Source organism: Meleagris gallopavo, chromosome 2 (genome assembly GCF_905368555.1).
Source record: "Meleagris gallopavo chromosome 2, MGAL_WU_HG_1.1, whole genome shotgun sequence".
Lineage (NCBI taxonomy): Eukaryota > Metazoa > Chordata > Aves > Galliformes > Phasianidae > Meleagris > Meleagris gallopavo.
This window is the reverse complement of record NC_139405.1, coordinates 99,498,796-99,513,966: the sequence shown is the minus strand read 5'-3', so window position 1 is coordinate 99,513,966 and position 15,171 is coordinate 99,498,796. Positions and strand designations below refer to the sequence as shown.

The 15,171-nt window shown below is 38.1% G+C and overlaps 1 long non-coding RNA gene across 5 annotated transcripts in view; it reads left to right on the top strand.

Moving 5' to 3' along the window:
* Positions 1-1,093: 1,093 nt before the first annotated feature.
* LOC146545101 (uncharacterized) overlaps positions 1,094-15,171 on the top strand; it is a 62,959-nt gene continuing 48,881 nt past the window's right edge. For 3 of the 5 annotated variants that reach the window (XR_014881653.1, XR_014881654.1, XR_014881651.1), the window contains exons 1-2: positions 1,094-1,269; positions 7,254-7,363. This is a non-coding gene — a long non-coding RNA (uncharacterized LOC146545101). The remainder of the gene's footprint in view (positions 1,270-7,253; positions 7,364-15,171) is intronic. The other 2 variants (XR_014881652.1, XR_014881655.1) reach the window with 1 other exon arrangement.

The following is a 15,171-nucleotide window of genomic DNA, read 5'->3' as shown; positions in this document are numbered from 1 at the left end:
TCAATATCTGCAACACAGAATAAAAATGTGCTTTCTCGTGATAACTTCTCCTGGATATTTGAAAAACTCAGATGAAAAATGCTACATGTAGCAAAAGCTTCCTTGCAGGAATGCCATAGCCTTGGAATTTTCTTCTGTCTATGAAATCAAGCATTGCAGAAGCAGTATTCACCAGGACATGCTACAAAACTCATTTTTTTTCCAGTGAGGATGGCTTGGAAGGTACTAGGAGAACTGTAATAATTGTATATATGTGGGAAAAGGAAATGACATTTTTTGATAGATTGCCTGAAATTCCTTCATTTTGAGTATAATTGGATTTTCTTGTGGATGCATGGGTCCTTATGGAGGCCTTTAGAAAATCAAAGCAAACAGAAAACAAAAGCAGGGATGAGCTAGTTTTTTGTTTGTTTGTTTGTCTGTTTGTTTATTTGGTTGGTTGTTTTTTTTTTTTGCTCAAAGTATCATAAATTCCAAACAAAACAGCAAAACCTGTAAGGACTTTCACTTGAAAAGCCAAAGTCTTGGCTTTAGATTAATTTCACTCTCAGATTTCCACCTGCACCACTAACGGTACAGTTTATTGAAACCTTGCAAACACACAGTTGCAGGAACAATTGCTTTGGCTAAACTTAAAGGTTTTAAAACATCAGCTGTGGTCCTAAAAGAATCAGAGAAAAGACAAAACAAATTACCAGCCAAAATAGGACTCACATATTCTTGTCTTGGGGCTGCTCTGAATTACTCCAGTCTTTAATGGAACCCTAGAATTCAGAAAGTTTAAACAAGTTTGCCAAACAGTGGAACATCCCAAGCCTTCTTTTTTCGCCAAAGCTGAACAGCTGTCCTTGTGACAGATACCCTGCCCCATAACTAATGATTACTACTATGTGGAAACTCTAAATAGATAATTAAACTAGAAATTTCCTTTCTGTATTTTCTGCCAAAATAAGAGGGTTAATAACAGACTAGAGGGAAGACTCATCACAAGACATCATACGTTCCTCAGTGAGATAACGCCATATCAACACAGAATGCACAAAATGAAATGTGCTTGCTCAAGGGCAGAAATCCTTTCTTTGTTGAACGAGAATACCAAGGTCCTCCCTGGATGAATCTGCATATGTCTAAATAGAAGGTTGCCTAGGGCTAGAAGGTCCTGTATCCAAGTACAAGGTTCTGGAGCTGGGTTGGGACAATCCCAAGTACAAATGCAAGTTGGGTGGAGAATGAACTGGGAGCAGCACTGAGCAGGACTTAGGTGTGCTGGTGAGTGAAAATATGACCTTTCTTGTTCTTTTTGACATCCCTAGCCAACCTTTGTTCAAGTTGGGCTTTGGCTTTCCTGACCTCATCCCTGCACAGCCTAGCAGCTTCCTTATACTCTTCCCATGGTACCTATCCCTGTTTCCACTGCCAGTGCATCTTCTTCTTGACCAGTCGCCCCAGTTCAGCCACACCACTCTCTTATCTTCCTTTTCTGAGTTGCTACACCAAGGGATGAAGAGCTCTTGCACTCTGTGGAAAGACTCCTCAAAGATCTGCCAGCTCTGCTCTGCCTCTTTATCCATGAGGACAGTTTCCCAGGTTGTTTTGCTAACTCCCTGAAGAGCTGAAATTAACTTTCATAAAATTTACTCTTTGCCTGTCTCATATCCTTCTGGAGCATGAACTCAACCATAGCATGGTCACTACAACCCAGGCAGCTTACAATCCTGACGTCACCGATCAGTCCATTTGCATTGGCGAGCAGCAGGTCCAGTACTGCATCCCCCCTGGTGGGACCGTCAATTACCTGGCTCAGGAAGTTATCCTCAGTGCATTCCAGGAGACTCCTGGATTGCCTACAGCTCTCCATGCTACTTTTCCAGCTGATGTCTTGCTGGTTGAAGTTCCCCAGCAGGACAAGCCATTGCGATCAGGATGCCTCCTGTAGCTGGAGGTAGAAGCCTGCATCGACAGCCTCTGCCTGATCTGTAGAAGACACCAATCACAAGGCTCCCTTTGCTGCCTCAGTCTCTGTCACCTATAGGCTTTCAATTTGCTCATGATTGTTCTTTAGGGACAGCTGTTCACATTCTATTCCCTTCCTGATGTAGATAGCAATGCCCCCTCCCCTCCTTCCTTATCTATCCCTTCTGAACAGCTTGTAACCATCAATGGCCACAGTCTAGTCATGGGAATCATCCCATCAGGTGATGACAACTATATTGTGGTTTTCTAGTAGCACATCTGCTTCCATCTCCTCCTGTTTGTTTCCCAAGCTTCATGCATTGGTGTAGAGGCAGTTCAGCGTGGCAGCTGATCTTGTCACTTAAAAGATAACTTTTAAATTCCTTTTAAGTAGTTCCCTTGATTTTCCCCATTGCCTTCTCCTTTTGTCCCACAGTCACTGCCTCATCATCACAACTTCCCGAAGGGAGGTTGTGATGAGGAGGAGTTTGGCCTCTTCTCCCAGGCAACAAACAGGACCTGAGGAAATGGCCACAAGTTGCACCAGGGAAGATTTAGATTAGACATAAGGAAAAACTTTTTTTCTCAGAGAGTGGTCAGGCACTGGAATGGCTGCCCAGGGAGGTGGTGGAGTTGCCGTCCCTGGCAGTGTTCAAGAGGCGCCTGGATGAGGAGCTATGAGATATGGTTTAGTAGCTTGTGGTAGCAGTGGTAATGGGAGAACTCATTGTCCCCAACATCTCCCTTCAGACGTAGTTCAAAGCCCTCCCTACGAGCCCCACAAGTTTTTCCCCAAGGATCCTTCTCCCCTTTTGAGAAAGGCAAACTTCATCCAGTGCCCACAGACTCGATGCCATGTAGGCCATTCAGCTGTCTAAAAAATACTTTTTGTTGTTGTTGTTGTTCTGGCAACAGCACCAGCCACGAACCCAGGTATTTAAATATTAAAGATCCTTTGGTTTGTTTCCATGTCCTTACCTAACGTGGGAGGCAGAGAAGAAAAGATGATCTGTGAATTCAGTTCTTTCAGACATTTTCCCAAGACAGTGAAGTCCCTTTTGATCCTTGACCCGCATGTAGCTTTTGTACACTGGAGGAATATGGCTTACCTAATGCCAGTGTTCATTCTTAGAAATTACACGTGAATCTATTCATGTAAGCTGCCTCCTTTTTTGCTACTCTTATTACTGATATTATGATTATGGCTTTTTGTTTGTTTTGTTTTTAATATTTTTTTTTCCTAAAATATCTGTACTAGTGCAATAGAGAAGACAACATGCTACTTATAGACAAGAGTAAAAACCAAAAAAAGAAAAAAAAAAAAAAACAAAAAAAACCCCTGCTTCTCTGAAACCTTGTCAACATCATAACACGGAACAGCTATTTTTGGTTAGACTGTAATTACCTACTCAGGAGGTGGAAACGTGAAGGAAAGTTTAAGAATAGGGAAAGTATCTGATGATTTCTTCAGAGAATAGATTTGATTCTCCAGTGGTTTGTGTCTTGAAGAGTACTTCAAGCAGAGGTGAAGTCTTTGTACTCATAAGTGTTGGGAGTTTTCAGAGTTGTGTGAAATCAGCTTACCAGAACTTTACTGCAAAAGAATGGATACTGTTGAAGTAATTATTTCTAGATTTTTCTTTATTTCTGTTTTTACTGCTTGCCTAAAAACCTAGAAGAATGTGGGAAAAAAAAATCCTTAAAAGAAAAAAAAAAATCCCTATGAGGATTCAAAAGAACTTTTCAACTTGAAATGACTTCTTTTTCTTTGGGTTAGATTCCTTATGCATAAAGGTCCATTAAGTGGCACAAATCAAATGGCATGCTTTTTCTAACTCAAAGTTTATATTTTTGCAGGTTTTCTTAAGTCTGGGATCAGGAGTCTAAGATTAATAATGATCAACTACTTACAAAAGATCTTCTTATACTGAACTGATTTGTCAATCCAATCCCTTTTCAGCACTTTTCGTTATGTTTGCAATGGCTACTTTTAAGATGTGTCCCATCCATAATCACCAGAATAAGCTGTGTTATGGGTACTAGTCTTTTTCTACTCTACTCAAATGAGTTAATGTGGATTTCCAGAGGAAATCAATATTCCCATCAGTTGTTGAAAGGAAAATTTTCCTCATGGTGGCAGTTCTGGGTTGAAGAGGTCCTTCCCTTCTCCTAGTGTCCCTATTTATATACAGAACATTGTGGGAAATAGCAGTTCAGATTGTTATTTTTGAATCTGCTGCACCATTTGTCCTCTACTAATTAGTCTAACTCCCAGTAATTCATCTCCATCATTTCACTGTTCTGAGCTTCTTAGTCACTTCCACTGTTTCCTTCACAGCCTCATTCCCACTCCTTTTTCTTCCTCTTCCAATCACTTATTTTGCCTTTTCATTCCTATTATGCTTTTCTTTCCCACATGCAGCACTTCTGTCTTTTTCTTTTCACTGCTGTAGTCAGTGCCATACAATTTTAGGGGATCCAAATACAAATTTCTGCAAACCTCAATGGCTTTAGAAATCTGCTGGCTACTGTACTCTGCTTAAGCATTTCAGGAAGCCATAAGGGTGTGACAAGAAAAAGTACAAAGCAAGGCTAAAAATACACCTCATGGTATCCACAAACTTGACTGTAGATTTGGCTTTTGAAATGACATGTTTGCATTTGATTTGTCTGGTTTTAATCCATCAAAGCAATAGTAGAACAATTTTTATGTACTAGTAATTACAGAATTTTCCTTCTCTTCCCTCCCCAGTAGCAGAGTTATAGTTTATAGTCTGTCAGAATTTCCATTACAAACTCCATTTTTCAGAGGTCAATAACTCAGCCATTTAAGCCTGCATCAGCTCAAACTTGATATACAAGTTGTCATAGACTCTTAATTCACTTTTTACCCCTATGATGAAAGCAAAAGGTTTTTTTTTGTTGTTTTTTCTTTCTTTTTTCCTTTTTTTTTTTTTTTTTTCCCCAGAGGGGAATAATATATGAGGTTTTTTTTCATATTTGAACTAAAACTTGACTTTGTCTCTAAAACTGAAAAGTTGCAGATAAGTGGTCATTAAGCTTTCGAGATTTTTTTTTAAATAGAATTAAACAGCCAAAATATCCAGATAAAAAACATAGCTATAAAGCAGCCAGTGCAGATACTTTTTATCCTGTTTTAGACTGCAGAGTTTGTTAGTCTCAGTTGCAGACCCGCTGGTAAAGGGTGTGCTAAAAAGACTGTGTAATGCACAAAACAGGGAAAATAAAAGGGCTCAGGTTCTCAGCTTAGGTCACTTGGTCCAATTCTATCTCAGTGCTGGAACTGTGCCAGTTTATGCCACTGGAAATTTAATTTCATGCAGTGAACAGAAGTGAAGATGTTTATATCAGATTTTCATCTGCAGCAACTCTTTCCAATTTCGTTAATGCCTCAAAGTCATTAATTCAAATGGAAATAGTATCATCAATGACTTAGCTGTCCTGCTGCACTAAAGATGTACTTTGTATTGTGGTGTTTATGTTTACTTCTGCTGTAACTGGGGAGATACCTGGAGCTAGCAGTGTGGTCGTTGTTATCAGTCATTTTTCTTACGGGATGCTTACTGACTCTCTACAAGTCACATTCCCTTGAATAAGTAAACATTTCTATCCACCAGTGTTTTCAAGCACAAGGTAGGGAAGGGGTAGATAGCAAAGCAACAGAGTGATCGATGTTGTGGGTTCTCTGTGCTGACAAACAAAACTTGAATACCAACATACATGCTTCTGTTTCTATGAAGCAATTATGGGGAAGAAAAAAAAAAACAAAAAAAGGAAGAAGTGACTGTGCAGTTTTCCAAACAATCAGAAAGTCTTCTATCCGTGTGAACGGCAGAGGTGGAGTCCTGTTCCCCACCAATCTACAGCACATTGTGACAGCAAAAGACAAACTGGTACAGACAAGGAGAAAACTTGACAGTGAGTTATTACATTCTGTCACAGACTTGTCCTCAGCAATGTGTCTGTATACTGCATTTGTTGCTATACGGATGACATTAGACAATGATAAACTAGTTAGCACCATGAAAATATTAAACAGGAAGTGCTTATTTTGCATTTATTATTGCTTAAAAAAAAAAAAAAAGATGAAGAAACAGCAACTCCTGGATAAACGAAAAATAAGAACAACACGAAGTGCAAATAGAGATTATATTTCTACTCACTGACACCTAATTGCAGTAATGTACTGCTATACAAGAGCCATAGGACTTGAGGTAGCTGGCTACCTTCTTCATAGTCTATCTGCATACCTGGGCATAGAATATATCAACATATTCTCAACTAGCCTCATTCTGTGATATATCCTGAAACCCACAGCAATGGGATGGAGAAATGGCAATGTATGTGGGCTACTCATGATATTGTGCAGTATGCAATGATCAGTTACATTTTTCCAAACCTGTGAAACTCCCACAGCAAAAGTAGACTATCAACACTAAATGTAATTTAGCATTCATATCATTTCATTTCAAAAATGCTGTAAAAATTTGTATTCATGTTTACTCATGGTTTTCATAATGTTTACCAGTAAATAATCTTTTAGAAGAAAATTCAGCGATGGCTTCATTTTTTAGCACTTTGTTGGAAAAAAAGAAAAGCTTTATCTTTTTTATAACACAGTGAAGTCAAAATAAATGCCAGTAAAACTTCACTTTTACTTAATGCTACTGGGAAATATCCTAATTGGCTAAAAAGCTCTGGCTAAAATGTTCTCACAACTCACAAAAAATCTATAATATGTACAACAAAATGCAAACTGTTACACTTCTGTTACAAAATTCCAGTGTGCAGAGTAAATTTTCAAACAAGAAAATATTGTTTTGCATACACTTACAGAGCTGATTCATGTCAAAGAATTGTGGGCAGCAAGTTCAATTTTGAATTGGATTTTATTGGAATTTATATTTTAGGTGCACACTTTGTAGAACATATAATGTGGAAAGTATTGGCTTCCTCTGAAATTGCTAACCAAAATTATTTTCTGCTTATAATAAATTCATTTCACTCAGCATTGATGTCTGGAAGTCTATGTATCTAGTCTAAGGAGTCATCTAGCTTTTTTCTCTACTTGAGTGCACACAAATTTAAATCATTAAGTGTTTTTCATTTTAGCTTCATTGTACTCTTCCCTTATGAAAGAATATATTTTCCTTTACTACTATTCAAATTCTCAGCTAACCAGAGAGCTTAGATTTAGTGTTCAACTGAAAGAGAACAAATTTGGTGGAGTTAATCCTAATTACTGAATGAGCTTGGTTTGTGCTAATTTCATTCTTCAGATCACTACCTGGAATGAACTGGAAGAGCAAACATGTCTCCCACATTAGTTCCACAACACAGACTAGTAGTCAACAGAAAGAGATGTAAAGGTGACTCATCATTCATACAGGTAAACAACCTTATCTTTTTGTTTAAGCTTATGGTAGACAAAACATGGAGATGTCCAATGTGTGTACCATGAGAGTCCCCATCATAGACCTATTTTTCAGTGGTGTTCCCCAGAGATTGGGCCTGTTGTTTAGTATCCTTGTTGATGACGCAGATGAGGACATTGAGTGCACCCTCAGGAATTTTGCAGATGACACCAAGTTGGCAAGAAGTGTCGATCTGCCTGGGAGTAGGAAGGCCCTACAGAGGGATCTGGACAGGCTGGATTGCTGGGCTGAGGCCAATGGGATGAAGTTCAACATGACCAAGCACCAGGTTCCAGCACTTTGGCCACAACAACCCCAGGCAATGCTACAGGCTTGTGCAGAGTGGCTGGAAGCCTGTGTGGAGAAAATGGACCTGGGGGTGCTGGTCAACACTCACTTAAACATGAGCCAGCAGTGTGCCCAGGTGGCCAAAAAGGCCAGTGACATCCTAGCTTGTATCAGAAATAGTGGTCTGGTGAGCCCGCACCTCAATTACTGTGTTCAGTTTTATGCCTCTTACTACATTAAGGCCATTGAGGTCCTCCCTGGAGCATCTCCACGGAAGTGCAACAAAGCTATTAAGGATCTGAAGCATATGTCTCATGGGGAGTGATTGAGGGAACTGGGATTGTTTAGTCTGGAGAAGAGAAGGCTCTCAGGAGACCTTATTGCACTCTACAACTACCTGAAAGGAGATTGTGATGAGGTGGTGGTCGGCCTCTTCTCATGCATAACTAGTGATAGGGTGAGAGATAATCACCTGAAGTTGCACCAGGGGAGGTTCAGGTGGGACATTAGGAAAATCTTCTCCAAAAGACTGGTCAGGTGCTGGAACAGGCTGCCCCAGGAGGTGGTGGAGTCACCATCCCTTTGTGATTCTACGATTCTGTGATTTTGCCTATCCAGATGATTCTGCAGATTTTATTCCTGGCTACATGTTATTCTGTATATGTAAATAAATGTAACATTATATATAATGAATCTAACATGTCCAGGTGATGCTGGGTTTAACAAATACAGTAGTTTAGAAATGCTTTGCACATACACTTTACTAACCATATGAGATTACCACGTGTTCAGCACCAAATCAGAAACTGACCTAGGAGAATCAAGTACTAAAATGATATAGCAGGTATATATTTTTTTATCTTGAACACTAATATTAATCAGCAAAAAGGAAAGCATGAGCCCATGTACATATACATATACATATACATATACATATTAATTAGCTGTATTTTTTGTCCAAAATGTCATAAGCCAATTAAGAGTATATTTATTAATGTTGATACTTTAATATGCAGCTTTGAATAATATTTTTTTTTACATAAACAATTCTATGTTACACTAAGTATAACAATTTCATTCATCAAGCTGAAGATCATGTCTCTGAGCATTGGCAAGGATGTTTAAGAAGTCAGATGAAAAACAGGGCAGCTAGGTGGTTAAGTTTCACCAGTATGCTCTCCTACTTTCCAGCAAGTTGTGTGGTTAAGTGACTTTATCAATCTAAGGAATTTCCTCCATCTTCTAACAAAATTCTTGGACAAAGCATGATACAGAAATTTCATGGAAGTAATATTGCAGGATTGCTTTCTGCACTTAGAATTCCTCTTGAGTATTTCCACATTTAGCAAAACATTTAAGTTGTAGTGAACAAGAGTTTGATAGCAAACATTCCACCTGAAGCAAAGAATTCAATACTGCAGCCTGGCTCCAGGGAGCACTTGCTGATTTATGGCACGTAAAACACTGCCCCTGGGAGAATGAGAGCATCCATTTCTGTAAATCCACATAAAACTTATTGCTTCTGTCCTAAAATATTATATGGCTTCAGACTCCATCAGGCAGCAGAAGGTTTATATGAACAAGTGTTCTGACCTTTGGGCTACTGGAAAAAGAAAGAAGAGGATTCTACCAGAATTTTAAGGGAACAGAGATGAAGGAGTGTGTTTTAGTCACTGAGTAATACCTAACACTAAGATTAAAGCTTACGAAACAGTAGGAACTTCTTGTATAAATCTGTCAGTCCATTTTCAGCTTGTTATTCATTGCCTCTGCAGTTTCAGTAGTCAAGAGCTGCTTTGTACATCAGTCAAGGAAAAGCTTTGCTGTGTTTTTGTGGTTAGAGTCCAAGCACAAATTCCTGCTTTTATCTTGATGTTCAAAAGCCCTGTCAAGATTCTGAACCTATTGTGCTCAACTCTATGAAAACACACAACAGGACCTTTCCTGCATCAAGGATATTACAAAACTCTTGGCTGTTGAGGCCAAGGCTGTATTTCAATGCCTTTATAAGCAATAACATCCTTTCACATTAACTGTTTTATGTCTGTCTCTGGCCTGTGCTGTGCAGTCACCATCTCACCCCAGGGGCTGGCTATTCCTTTACATACACTGGGGATCCAGTAGGTGTGCAGAATAAGTAGCACATTTAGGTTTGCTGAAATGGTCAGTAATCACAGCCCATTGCTGCTGTGAAGAATAAGTGCTTGCTCCTGGCATGGGAATTCAGATCTGTAATTCAAATTAAAGTGAAGTGGAAAGTCAAAGGTCAAAGAAGAGCTCCATCTTCCTTAGCCTGTTACTTGTTCAGATTCTTCCTGGAAGCTGCTCCAATAAAAAAATGGTGAAAGCTCTAGAGGACAAACTGTATGAGAAGTGGCTGAGGTCCTTTGGTTTGCTCAGCACAGAGCAGAGGAGCTGATAGGAGGTCTCGTGGCATCTGCAGCTCCTCCTCACAGGGAGCGGAGGGGCAGGGCTGAGCCCTGCTCTGTGTGACAGCCACAGGGCCTGAGGGAATGGCATGGAGCTGTGTTGGGGAAGGAGCAGCTCTGGGTTAGGGCCAGGGTCTGCACCAGCGTTCAGGGAGTGTTTGGGCAACAGTCACAGACATAGGATTTGGATTTTGGGTGGTCCCATTCTGAGCCAGGAATTAAATTCAGTGATCCTTCTGGGTCCCTGTCAACTCAGGATATTCTACGATTTTAAGAAAAATTGTTGGTCAGATCTGTGGTTCCTCCCATTTCTCATCCTACAGATTATGCTCTTGGTGGCTGCCTTTGTTATAGCAAAGTTTTCCTGCAGCTCCCCAGGCTCAGATTGCAACTCTGTGATGATGGCAATGCTTTTGTTATGAGTGCGTACCTTGCACAGCAAAGCCCTGATTCTTATTCTGGTTCAGCAAAATCACTGACAGGAAGCTAAAGTATTTCATGTTGGTCTAGTTGTACTTGGAATGCAGAGCAAGCCTGCTCTTACAAAGCAAAAAAAATTCCATTGCAAAAGTTCAATTTTTTGTCCTACACTCCTTTCACATCAGCTATACATCCAAATCCTATGCCAAGGTTTAAAATTGCGTCACTGGTTCTGCAGTTTATAACTGAGTAGTGGGCACACTAATTCATTCCCTTCTTTTGCACATCTACTTGATATATTGGCAGAATTATCCCTGTCTGAATTCATATTGCATAAATATTGATGGCTGCACTCTGCTTCAAACTCTATTTACACATGTGCAAAAAGGCCTATGACTTCAATTTAGTTGTGAGGTTCTTTCAGTTGTGCTTATTATGTAAACATACAAACAGCAATGCAATATACAGGGAAAGATCTGTTTTTTCAAAGCCGCAGAGCACAGGGAGGCTTGCTGCAGAAACAGCAACACTGCACTGAATAGATGCATATATATTATAGATATAATATGTATATATGTATTTCTGTATTAAAAGGGAATTCCATTTCCATTTTTACATAAATTTCAATATTAAAAAAGACCTCTAGCACTTCATTGATATCAATGAGATTGATCCCAATTTTGCAGTAGGTCAGAGTTAAATGTTAAGTATCAATTGTCCTTCTTCCCTCCCCTTCCCTTTATTCCCCAACAAAAGTATAGCAGTACTTTTCCTTGAAGTATCTAAAGGAAAGAAGCCTTTGTAATAGTAATTATGTACTTCTTTATAATTCATAATGTCTTGTAACTGTACAATTCTTAGCACATTAAACAAATATACACTAGATAATGGTAATAAAGTAGCTGGAAAAAATCATTCAGAATCAAAGCTCAATTAAACAGATAAATTTTCATTAAAAATCTAGCTTTAAAAATGCATGGAGATGGGATCAGAGATGAAAATGAAACCACATCAATTTCATTTCAAATAGACTTGATGATTAGGTGCACAGGTTTCAAATGATTAGTACATGTTGTGCAAGCTACTCTAAAAATCGTCTAGTGCAAACATAGGTCACTAAGAATTGACCAGATGGAATAATTATTGTTCAGGTATATTTTCTTGTTTTTAAAATGTAAAAATCAATATTTGTGAGTCATAAGAAGCCACAATATAGGTATTTTTCAAATGAGTTATGTAAAATAGAATAGAAGCTTTGGAATTCTGTAGTTTTTAATTTCGTGTTCCTTCACTTGAAGTAATGAGGAAGAGTAGCAGTTTTTCATTTTTTCCCTTAATATCGATTATGTACAATTTTTTGTACTAATAACCATCTTCTCTATTCTTTTTTACATCTCACTTCATGCAATGGTTGTTTTTTCCCATTTATTTTTTTTTTTCTCTCTCTTTTTTTCTTCTGTCTGATTGTACTTCTCATGACATCCTGTTTGGCTTCTTAACACCTTATGCTTCATTTAAAATTCTATTATTTCATATATTTCATATTCAAACTCAAAATATTAATGCTGTTTATTTTTCTGATCTTCCCTTCCCAGGCTATTTATTCAGTACTCACTATCAAAATCCAATATCCACTGAAACCAATGGAATAAAGATAAAGTTTTACACAGTTTCCAAGAACTATTTTACCTTACAAACTAAGCAAGTTACTGATGCTGAACATCAGCAAGGGAGAAGAAAAACATCTCAGATAGAGTTCGGATTGATAAGTCTATGATTTAGAGAAGAGAATATTATACTCCTTTTATGAAAAAAATGTATGTATGTCTATATTTTTCTAATATTTAGGTATAAAATGTCCCAATTTTGATTACAAGCTGCAGTTGCTACTGCAGTAGAGATATCCTACTCTCATCATAATCATTGTGTCATTGACAGCAGATGTATGCCTCTTCAGTTCCTCCTTCATTACCAGACTTTTGGTTCATTGCGTTCTTTTCTAGAAAAAAGTGAGATACACAACCAGAATATTATTATTCTGCAGTGAATAGTGAACTTATTATGCAGAGCATGAATGTACTGTCTGATTTTTTCTACTTCTCAGCAAACATTCTGTAGGGTTATACAACTAGATAATAGAAAAAATGTTAACTCAGCTCTTAGGAAACAAACTGAGGAGTACTTAGAAAGTTCAGCTTAGCAAGTGCTTAGCAGCTGTTAGTAACAAATGTGCTATGATGACCTTTTGAAAATTGCCAGTTATCTTAATGCGGTATTTTTGCTGTACTCACATCCAGAGATTCAACATAACTTTCTTGCAACTTGTCATAAAGAAATGGGAATCACAGAGTCACCAAGATTGGAGAAGACTTACAAGACTGTCCACTCCAACCATCCACCTACCACCAACGTAACCTCACTAAATCATATCACTCAGTACCACACCTAAATGTTTCTTGAACACCATATGTGAATTCATAAAGAAATGGAAGACTGCTGTATTTCCCTTTCCCCACATGCACAGAAATGTTAACCTATGCAAGAGAAACTCATGTCTTAGATAACTTTATCTACAGAAAAAATGGGTTGCTATCTTAGATATACCCTAACCAACTTTGGTGAGAACAACAAAAAACATTCAGCAATGTACCATTTGACAGGGGACTCCAAATGTTTCTTCAGGTTTCTGAGCTTTATTAAAATTCACAATTATTTCATTTTTATCACAATTATTACCAGTGCTCACCAGAGTAGAACTCGCTCAGATATGTCTATACTAGGTACAGCCACACCACTGAGTGCAATGCCAGTATATGCAGACCACTACATGATAACATCTTCCTCTACTGTTTTGTACCTGGCTCTGCTCATTGCAATGGAGAATGCCTCAGCACTATAGTGTTAATATCTGCAAACATATTTAATTACACATAACGAGTACGTCAGGAACTCTTACCGATGCCAAGATAATCATGCCTCTAGTAAATAAAAAACAGGCACAGCCTGTTCATTGTTCTTTTCCAGCCAGGCCATTAAATAATTGTAATCCTATCCAAGAAGATGGATCAATCTGAAGGGGAAGATGCAACTGTTCAAATTAACTAAAAGTCAACTCACAGCACAATCTTTGTTGATGTTTTGTCCCCCCAAATTCTGTACTCGTCACAGTCTATTTCTTGATATTAGTGAATGATGTAGTTGATCTAGAAGTAACCCTAGCTAGCACAGAATCCTTTTATTTTTATTTTTTTTCCCCCAGCAATACGTTTTTTGAACATGCCTTTTAATTTATTTTAGCGGAATTTGCTGTACATTACTTTTCATTTGTCATACTGTCATTTCGGAGGTATTTTCTTAAATCTTTTATACAGTTCTACATTTTTAATAGCAACAAATTTGTTCAATTATATGTGGCATTTGTCTTTCATGTCTTTATATTCCAAGAATTATGCCAAAACATTTATTTATAGCTTTATAAAATAACCTTCTTAAGTCACTGTATCTGAAAAATGTGTCTAAGACTAACGTGAATGATTTATCCTTGAGTCTAAGCCAGCCACAGCCATGAGAATGTTTTAATGTCAATCATCCTCTGCTTCCCTTGACCTTCAGGAATATCTTTCACTTGAGTTTGGAGTATTCTGTCTTTCCCTTAGTGGGGCTGCCTAGCAGCAAATCTGCTTACCCATAGCTGCAGTGCCAACACACACAAGGATGAGCCCTCATTGTTCCCGTGTGCTTTTGTTGGCCTTCTATTTTGCAGGTAGGAAACAAATGAGAAACTATAAATTGCTTGTTAAAATTAAAAATAAAAAAAAAAAAAAAAGGAAAAGAGATCATTAAATGCATAAAAGCACATGTAGTTAAATAAATTATAGCTTGGAATCAATTTCTCTAAGAGCAAAGCAGTAAATTAAGAATTACAGAATACTTGGAACTACTCACAGAACAATTACTGTGCACTAGTAGTATTGAACAAAGGAAATTGTTTGATGTTTCCTGTAAGAATTCTCAGCCACTGCATCGCAGGAACAACTTTTAGTATTGCTAAAACATAACAGTCCCTAATGCTTCCACAAATGAAATCCTGTAAGAGGTTCCTACCATTAATCATTAGCTGCAAAAAGCTATCAAGCAATTTAACCTACAGAATCAGCCCACTGTAGCAACCACAGTATAGTTCAATCTCTGTAATAATGTATATTCAATTATCTACCTCATCTTCTTCTGTCTTCATTATAATTGATAGTCAAGAACTGCTTAACTGCAGCTCAAAAAAAAAAAAAAAAAGAGGAAAGTGAAAAGATTGGCATGTGATCATTTCTGCTCAGAGGGAGTATAAAAAGGTTAACAGGTAATCTATGTTTTTCATATGAACTCTTGTTTCAAATCACTTCTTAATGCACTGTCTTAGAATGAATCCATGGACTTTAGTGGAAGCACCTTATTGTTACTTCCAAGCCTTACCAAACAAAGCAGACCTGCAAAACTCCATGACTATATGTTTGTAGAATTATATTAAATGGCAAGATAGTGCAGATACAAACAGGGAAGCTTGCTCCTGGCACTATCATGTTGTTGTATTGACCTCAATGACCCTCTGGCCAGGGCACCCATTTCCCCCAGATGATGCATGGGAACAGATC